Raw genomic sequence first — 10,070 nt, 5'->3', positions numbered from 1 at the left:
CCAAACTACAAAATACTCTTTAATGAGCTAGATTTATTTCTAGGTGCTGAAGCCTCAAAAGGCAAGGGAAAAGGAGAGGTATTTCACATACGGTAAATGTTTAAATAAGCTTTTTCCTTCTTTTCAGTGCCACAGCAATAACTCCATCCCATTCCAGGGCTGCCGGGACTTCTAAAACACGCGGTTTTCTGAGGTTATAATTACTGTGGGTGCTTTAGCGTGGCGCGGAGCTGGGCTGTAGGACTGCGAGTGGTGTTCGTGTTATATTGATGGGCGGGTTGCTTTTTAAATCCTGCGGGTATGTTCTTTGACGGCGTGGCTCTCCAAAATTCAATCACCCAAACGCCTTTTCACCTGATGCCCGTGGACCGGCGCCGCTCTCCTCCCGCGCTCGCTCCTCCGCCGGCTGCGGTGACCCGCGGTGACGGATCGGCACGGGTAGATATTAGCAGCGGCAGTTCGGCAGCATCACGGCGATGAAACGCTGTGGATTTAAAAGCCGCCACCGTTTTGACCGGTGGGCTCCATTTGTGGTTCCCCTCTCGGCGCCGGCACCTCGTGCTGCTCAGCGCCGGGCTCTTTGCCGGTGGCACGTGGAGAGGAGCTGCTCGGGGTTTCGGGGAAAGCAGGCTTTTCCTGCTGGGGAAAAGGCACAGGATATTTTGGATATGCATTATTACCTCCCCCCCTAATATTTGAAACCTCTGGCTATGGATTGGTGGTGTACAAAGAGCACGTGGGTGTATGCTTCTGTGGAACGGCGCCGTAAGGAGGAGAGAACAAGCTTTGGGAACGGTGGGAGGAGAGCTTGATGCATCGGAAAATAGGTAGGCTGTGTTTAAGTCTAGATAAAGCATACAATAATTATTTATTTTTCAGAGCTTTTTAGTTTTTCTTAAAAAAAAAAACAACAACCAACCAACAAGCCAGCCCAAAACTTCAAACCTTTGCTGTCTTTTGGGTCTCAGTATCATACCTGAAATGCTCTTCTTTAGCAGACGGAAGTCTCTTAGAGCCCGGGGTCCCAAAGCACGACCGAGTTTTGACGCTCAGGGGTCCCACCACTGGTGGTCTCAGCAGAAAGCCGTGCCTGGACCGGGTCTGCGTGTTTATTCCCCATTTGGTAGCACGGGCGATTTGGGGACGTTTGCGTCGCCACTCCCTCTGCTCATGCTGTTCTTGGCAGCAGGTGCGCGGCGAGAGAGCTGCCAAGGAAAAATTGGGCCAGTACCTTGTTTTCAAAGGTTTATTGGATGTTGCAAGCGTGCTGTAATGTCACATCTTGTGGTCAAAGAGTTTTAAGCAATTCGAAGCGCTGCTTCCACCTGTTTTCCAAGCTTCGGTCCCAAAATAGAAATAAAATAAAAAAAAAGAAAGAAAGAAAAAAAAAAATCACGCGAATACCAAGCTCACCCTTTCGCTCATAAAAATGTAAATGGGAAGTTGTGTCTTCTGAGACCTGCTCGTGCTCTTTTGGTGCTTTGGGGATGAAATAGCCCTCTTCCACCCGGATGGAGAGAGATGTTTTTCCAAAATGCAGTTCCATCCCCAGACACAAACAACGTCGTGTAATAGAAACAGACCTCAAAATGAGCAGTTTTCACAAAATAGTAGCTGTGGGGAGATTTCTTCCATCAGCACCTATTAACCACGCGTTTGTCCCTGTTGTCTCAGATCAGCCAGAGAGAGAGAGAGACTCCTTATAACGGAACACAGCTATGATTTATTTCTGTAGGGCTTTGCTTAGAGAATAATTTTAGAAGAGACCAGAAGATATAGTCTGGCACATCTTTGTGTCTCAAGACAAGATTATTTTTAAATTGGGTTCAGACCTCTTAACTGGCATTAACTGGCAGGTTATGATCCGTAAAGCAAAAATACATGGATCTGCTTCAGCTGACTTGCCGTAGGTTGAGATGTTGGGAGGATGCGGGTTAAGATACGGGCGCACAAGTAAATCCAACTGGTTTACTTGCATGTTGCCACTTCAGGGCTCGCTCCTGTTTATTTTCAATACAGAAGGAGAGATCGGGCAAAATTTGTGGATAAAATTCAGCCATTTTTCGGGGTGAGTAAGAGGAGTGGTAAAAAGAAACCACTGAACAGCATTCACTGCTCATCATCGATAAGTATTTGATAGGATTGATAGCTGCTCAGAAAACCTTTCACTTCTGCCCGTTGTTTTTTTTTAAGTCCTACTATAATAGGTAATTAAAGTATACTAATTGAATTAAGATCCCATCTGTCTGAGTTCAGCAAGCCAACAAGTCCCTTAATTAAGATCCTGTGTTTGCTGTAACAGAGGCTGCAAACACAGAGCTGGCCACCGACGCTGGAAGCAAATATCCGCCTTCCCGTGACAAAGTGCCAGAGCATCCAGTGGGCTCAGGAGATCCAAGTAAAATCTGCAAAGTAAGCGGCGCTCGCTCGTGGGGTAACTGCTGGGATAGTTCTGCCTCCTCCGATTGCTGAGAAAAACGCCGATTGGAGCTGTGGGTGCAAAAACGTTTTTTAAGGACTGGGAGGTAGACGGCGGCGGTAGTGACTACAAGGCTCTGCGGTGGGTATCGCGGCATCCGATCGCCGTCCCGGTGGGGACAGATTCTGTGAATCCACAGAATTCTGTGATTCTGTGGGACGAAGTCTAATATTGGAGGTGAGTTAAGAGAACACAGTAGTTAAAATCGGTGCCTTCAGGCTGCAATTTCGAAAGGTTTATAAAGCACCAGCGTAACCTCAAACGGGTTTGCAGACACAGTGGGCTCCGGGGCTGCTCCTCCATGGGCGGTCTTCGCTTTAGTTAACAGTCCCACATGCGTACGGAGAGTCCGTTGAGGAATCTCCTTTTAGATGCTGTATCTTCCCCGGTTTCGCTGTTGGGATTGTAGTTTTCTGAAGAAGACATAAAATTTAAGAGCCCCTCTGCCTGAAACTGAGGATTTCCCTCTAGTTTGGGCTGCTCTGCCCACAGCACTGGGCAGGACCCTTCCCGGGAGATGGTTTCAGCCAAGGAACCTGCGGAAATTCTCATTTAGTTTATAATTGTATTTCTACGTTTCCTCCAGTAGCTTCAGTCTCATGAAACTGCCTTAGGAGGCTTTAAAATTCTGGAGGAAAAACGTGCAGGTGACCGTAGGTGCCTCTTTGCAACTGGGGGACGAGTCTGCGTGAAAGCGGGACTCCACGCGCGTCGTTTGGATTGAGACATGACACGGAGGCGGGAAGAGGAGGTAGGTGACCATGGAGGGTGACAGTGGTGACCGAGCCAGCCGCATCCCACCCATGGCAGCTTACTCCTGGGCATCCTTTGCCCCCCGATCTGTTCTGGAGTAAGACAACTGGATTTTTTGCTGCTTGTGAAGGACTTCTCCTTGATGGAGGGTTTGGGAGGTGGTGTTGGCGATAGCGCGTGTCCCTGTTGAGTGTGTGGGGAGATTTCAGGAGGAACACACACCATCGGGGATCACCCCATGGTCTTCCCAGTGCATGGGGAAGGGGGGGACCAGCGCAGGCGTGAGGCTGTCAGTCTTCCAGAAGTGTTGGGAGAAGTGGTGGGAGAAGGAGAGCCACCGCTCCAGGATAAAGTCCTACAGACATGAGCCAAAGATGGAGGCGTGCGTCCTTGATGGCGCGATGCTTTGAGTAGACCGCAGCAGATAATTTATTATTTTTTTTTTCCCCTTATGGGAAAATTTCCCAATGAGGAGGCTAGATGAAAGCGGGCGCTTCTTGATGCAGTTTGAAAGCGGAGACATCTGCCACAGATCAGAAAAGCCTGGCAGGTGGAAAAACACACCAGCCCTCCCTCCTCCCTGCCTTTATCCTGTACGTGGCACAGCTCTATTCCCCATGTGTCGCAGCCGTCGCGCTGACACGGGCTCCGCACCGCTCCGCGAAGAGCGGCAGCACCAGAAACCACAGCTCTGCCGTCCCAGAGCGCAGCAGGGGGAGATGCGCCGACCTCCCCTCCCTCAATCCCAGCCGGGTTGTACCTTCCCCCGAAAAATACCGCACAAAGCTACAGGAGCCGGGAGGATTCTGCAGCTCGAGAGCACACGAGTGAAAACTGAATTATTTAGCATATTTTTTAGTGCAAGCAGGTGTGGGGTTTGAAGCGGGTTGAGTTGGGAATTCTCTGCAGAGGAGTTAGGGTCTGGTGGGATTTGGAGGAGCTGGACAAGTTTTCCATTCCTGTCCTCCTCTCGCTGCCTCTTGACAGCCTTCCCTTTTTTTTTTTTGGTTTTTTTTTGGTTTTTTTAAAAAAAGTCTGAATTCTCATTCTCTTTCTTGTGTTTTTCATCCCCCGTAACTTCCCCCTCTCCCTTTATTTCGCCGCTCCCCCTGCCGAAGCGCCCGTGGATGCCGCCCGAAACCATCCATCGAGCGCTGACAGCGCGCTTGACGCCGCCAACCGGCGTGGTGCGCGAGGTGCCGTGGCCCCTCGTCCCCGGGGGGACTTGGCCGTCTCCGGTAGACGCAGACAGTGCCGTGCAGCCCCTCGCGAGCGACCAGATGTGGGTTCAGCTGGAAACAGAGCGACCCAGGCTCGCCGAAAGGCTTGGCAGGAGGCGAGGGCTGGCTTTGGGGGTGGTTTTGTTAGGGTTTGCTTTGTGCCTGTGTGGGTTTGGGGTTTTTTATCCATTTTATTTTATTTTTAAGAGGCTGGGGGATTGGTTTGCGAAGCTGTGCGAGCGCTGAAGCAGCCGCGTGCCTTTCGTCCTGAAGGGAGAGGACAGGGACGGACGCTCAGAGGTGGCTCGGGCGGCTCCGCGGTGAACCGCGTCCCAGTGGATTTGGACCGATGTTCCCCTAAAATCTCTTCCTCGCCCCGCCCCATCCATTTTGTTCAGGCATTTGGGCCCGTCGGTGCGTGAGCATCAGACAGACGCTGTTCACCTCCACGATCTGCTCGACTCCATCTCGCCCAGGTTTTTCCGGCAGCCTTTGGTGCTGGTTAGTGCCCGACGCTCGACGTTCACGGGGAGGGCTCCTCCTGTGGGCACAAGTTCAGGGCTGTGACACCCACCAGCTCTGCCCATCCCCAGGGGCACGAGGAAAGGCTTTTTGGGCCAAAAAAAAAAAAATAATGCTAATTCAACACCACTGCTGTGGCCGCAGGGAGGGAGAGCTGTGATCGCAGCCGCCCTCCCACCGCAGCGCTCTCGGGTAATTTTGTGCAACCCGAGTAAGTCTGAATTATCCACACAGCACTTAAATGGGAGTATTTCTATTTTAAGAAATAAAAAATGAAAAAAAAAATATCTATTTTTAAAACAAACAAACAAAAAATCACTATTCTTGTACTCGGCTCTTGTCGCTGTCTGCAATCTAACAAGACACGGGAGGAGACCCTCACCACCCCCGGGATGGTAACGGGTACGCTCCAGCGTGGCGAAGAGCAAACCGCACCGTGAGCGGTGACCTCAGGGGACCGGAGGAGAAGGGGTTACTGCATCGCATCTCCCTCCTCCTCCTCCTCCTCCTCCTCTTTGGGCACAAGCCTTTAGGAAACAAGGCATTTGGGTAAACAGATGGGTGCTCTGGTAGGTCTGGAAACCTCTCAGGCAAAAGTAAAATCCTTCCTTCCCACCAGGAGGTTCGGGCCTTTATTCTGCAGAACAGCGTGTACGAGAGAGAGCGGAGCTGCCCTCGGGGAGCAGATTGCCCTGTTCCTCCTCCGGGCGCTTGGCTGGATGCCCTCCCGCCACCGCTGCGCTGAAGAGCAAAGCAGCCCCGTTCCTCAACCCTCCAGCCGAAGCTCTGGGGTAGGTGAGGGTTTGAGGGAGAAGCAAGGGAGGGGGGATGCCAAGGGGGTGTTTTTCTCACCCACCCCCTCGGCGCGGCCGCCTCTCGGGCAGGAAAAAGCCGCCAACGGGGCGAGCGGGTGTTGTGGTGACGCGGCGTCGCGCGGCGCAGCTTCTTTCTGGGCGAGCGGCGGTGCGCTCTGCCGTTAATTGGATGGGAAAACAATCGGAGACCTGCTGCTTTTGGAGTTTGTTGAAAGCGCAGGAAGACGGGGAGATGTCGGTGTTTATGAAGCGGCAGCTGGCGCTGAGCTCTGGCAGGGGAGCGGGAGGAGGAGGAGGAGGGGGAGCGGTTGTATTTGGGTTCTGGGTCTAATTGGCAAAACTGTAATAATTCTTAGATCAAATACGTGATGCATTCAGCCCACTTGCATTTTTAGTCTACTGCCTGTAATAACAAGTCATAACACGGGGGATTTCGTGAATAATCATTTCTGCTCGCCTCTCCTTTCCAGGGGAGGATTTCCAGAGCGCTTCGCGATGGTGCAGTCTCACTCCATCCCCAGAAGGCAAATGACTATAATCTCTATCGGAGAGATAAGGCAGACTAGACAAAGGCCTGGAATAACTTGGTTAAATTTATCAGGGAAAAAAAAAGCCAATAGCGCGACCGGGATTTATGATTTATGCCCGGGAATTCAGATTCTCAGACCACTTGGAGAACGAGACGTCTGTCCCGCGGGCGGCTTGCGTTGGCACCGCGAAAGGTGGTCCGCGAAGAGGAGCGGCTCTTCCCTTCGCGAAAGGAAAGAAGACACAGAGCGGCGGCGAAGGGACTTCAAGAGGACTGGAAAGGTGTATCGGCTCCCCCGGGGAGGGGGTGGAGGAGGACCACGGGGGACCCGCGCTGCCGCTCGACCCCTCCGGAGATCTCGGGGAAGAGCCACCAGCGTGGCGCTGGCCTGGCACTTACCGTGACAACGAAATCGGATCCCGAATTGCTTTTATGCCCCCAGAAAACCAGGAGAACCAGCACCATGAATGCATCCAGGAGCCACCTATGGCGATTGAAACGGGGGATTAGGAGCATAAAGGCTTGGCTGACTCACTAGACCTCATTAAAGTCTAATAATCTCTGTAAAGACGCTGCCGCGCACACACACACAGCCGGCCTGGCAAAGGCTCTGTTAGCCATTTGATGGTTTGGGCATGAAACCGTAAAATGTGTTTTATTCGCGTTGCAAAAGCACTCGGGTCAGGATTCCTCCCCGCCCCGGCGAGGCCAAACCTCTGCACTTGGGATGAGGAACAAAAGGGTCCAGGCTTGTCCCGGCAAAGGATGTTACGGGAGCCACGACATCGCCGGCGAGCTGTGCTGGAGACCCGGGAGGTGGGGACACACACACACAAAAACCAGGAGCACCAGAAATGTAAATTCTTTGAGTTTGCAGTGCCCTCCAAGCAGCACGTTATACGCTCACCCGCCTGCAGGAACTTCGGTGCCTAAAAACACAATAAAATAAAACCTGAGATGGACCATGAAGCCAACTTGTAGAAATCACACGATCTAACCCAAACTGAGGTTTCTGTTAGTATTGTGACATCTAAGCCTCCAGAAATCCCATTTTCTTGGGGTTTTGGTGGGGGCTTTTTTTTTGTGATTCAGACAATTGTTTTTCTGGAAGCTGCAAGTTCTTGAGTAACCAAGTGGCTCTAATAGCCGCCGTGCCGGGAAGTCCTCCAAATATTGCCAAATTCTGGTGAAAACCTCAAAGGTTGGCAGCTCCACAGCGTAAAGAAGTTCTCACGTCAAGAAGGGCTCTGGTGACAATAACCTTTTGTCGCTCGTGAGTTTGTACTGAAGCTTTTCATGAACAAACTTCCTTCTGGTTCGAGATCTCGGCGTCTGACTGGAACCTGCTAAAAACGTTTAGGTTTGGGGAAAAAAAACCTGCCTGACCCCAAGTTGAGGAAAATTGATGCCTTGAAGCTGTCGTGGCGGTGAGAAGGATCCAGTTGTGCCATCCTTGCCTTAAATCGTACCTTCCTGCGAGATTTGTCCTTTCCGAAATCCTGGCTTGATGCATTAGCACGTTTCGGAAGTGATAGCTGACCACGAGAGTCTCGTTTGAATCTGAGGCCACTGATGGGGTTTTTTTGGATATGGTAAATAGGAAAGGGCAGAAAAACCACCTCTGATTGCCTGGAGGATGACAAAGGGAGAAGAGGTCCCAGTAACCTATGGAGAGATGGATTTAGGTTTATTTGAGGTTGATTAGTCCGACTTATTTTTTAGGATTTAGGGTAAAATTAAGAGAGTTAAGAATTACTCAACTGTTAAACAGCATTTTAAAGATGATGGTTGAAGTTTCATCACTTCACTCCTTAAAGCCGGAGGAGGCAGAAGCGATGGGAACCACCACCCCGGGATGGAGAGCGGTGGCGGGAGAGGGGAGATGGTGGGGTGGTCGTATTCCCGCAGCAAATCCATCGGCTCCTGGTTTATTTTATTTTTTCTGACTCAGCTAATCCCGACACCGGGGAACCCGGATGGACTGGTCCCCACCAGCTCTGATGAGCGAAATTAATGGCCGGGGGCTGCTGATTGACTTTGGTGGGAGGGTGGAGCAGGCTGTTCTGGGAAGCCAGTTTCTAAATGTGCAGGTTCGCTGGGCTGGGAGACTCATGAAATTTAAATTAGGAGGATTTTGTGGGGAAGAGGAAAAAGTATTAACAAACTAAAGAGAGCTAATTACTGGAGATGGAGAACATTCACTGCGTAGTCATAGATGACAGCGGTAAGTAGTTCCCATCAGGGCTTTTCCTGCTTTGGAGACAAAGAGATCGGCCGTCCAGCGAGTTATCAAAGATGATAAGGGGCTGCATTTCATAAATGGAGATCGGCTCTAATTGCAGAAATGCCTGCGAACGCCTCGGTGGCACTTTGCTGAACCCCGGTGTCACGGCGGATTTTTGAAGTCTGCTTTCCACAGTCATTACACGCCGCTTCCATTCGTAATGAAGTTCTCAACTCACGGAATTTCATTCGCATAATTTTTAACTCCCCTCCCCCCCCAAAAAAAATCTATTTCATGTCCATCTACTAATGGGGAAAGAAATGAAACCTTGGTTCCTCGGGTAATATTGCAGCAGAGGCGGTCGCAGGGATTCAACTCCTCCGCTCAAGAAGCAGAAACGACTCCGCGGCCGACCTCTGCCGTGCGGCACAGCGCGAGCGACACCCCGCAACGCAAACAAGCGGAAGGTGGAAGCCAAATGCCTTCAAGTACACCTCGACTTAGTCTCTAACGAGGGAAATTTTACCCAAACGAGTTGGTGCCGAGGCTCTCCCTTGTATCTCATTATGGCCGGGGTTGCGCGGGGGGTTAAGGGCAGGCGGATTTAGGGTGTGGGGTTTTTTTTGCCTCTCTCTGTTTGCCCTCCAGCTGAGTGAAATCCTTCTTTTTTTTTTTTTTTTTTCCTGAGCAGGGTTGTGACTCCCGCTAGCAGGAATCCTCTTCTCCCAAGCCCGAATAATGGCCCGTCCTGGTCTCCTAGTAACTGCGGCTTCCACATCACTTTTGACAATGGTGCATCCTTTTGAGCCTGGTTCTCCCTCTCCCGCTGGCTGCTCTGTTTCTTCAGATGGCAATTGTCTGAAATTTCTCCAAATGAGCAACTTTTGTGTGTGGCTGGTTTTGTTTGGTTTGTCCCTGCATGCAGAAAGGGGTTTAACGCGTCTTTTCCTGCTCCTTAAAGCAAGCGTGAACCCTTGGGGAACATACCTTTGTGAGAGAGCTCCTGGTAGGGTCCATCCGTCCCCATCCCCCCCCCCCAAATATAAAATATTGCTCCTGTTATTTTCTGAAACCGCGCTCTCAAAGCGTTTTAAACTTTCTGTTCTGGGAGTAAAAGTCTTCTCATTGATTATTGCGCTAAAAGGCTTTCTTTGCTCGATGTGTTTTGGAACCGGCCTCTTGTCTGGATGTAAAAGTGCACATAATGAAACTTCGCCAGCAAACCTCCCTCCGAGCGGTAGAGAAGGAATGTCGAGTTGTGAAGGCTGAAGCATAAAACTTGCTCCGGTGGTAATACCTTCCACATAACTCTGCCCGGGTTGGTTTTTTTTGGTGTAAGGGGATTTACGGAGCTGCCCTGGTGCTCTGGGTATGGGGAGTTTGGGGGCAAAATGAAGGGCTGGAGGGGAAGCTGCGTTGTTTGGGGCTTTTTTGTAGAAGGGAATGTGTCCGCATAAATGGGAGGCTGCAGTTCGGATGTGTGGGGAAGGGGGTGGAGGTCGGGAATACCCATAATGAGCCCCTACAC

Source organism: Charadrius vociferus, unplaced genomic scaffold (assembly GCF_000708025.1).
Source record: "Charadrius vociferus isolate BGI_N301 unplaced genomic scaffold, ASM70802v2 scaffold509, whole genome shotgun sequence".
Taxonomy (NCBI): Eukaryota; Metazoa; Chordata; class Aves; order Charadriiformes; family Charadriidae; genus Charadrius; species Charadrius vociferus.
This window is presented reverse-complemented; position numbering follows the sequence as displayed.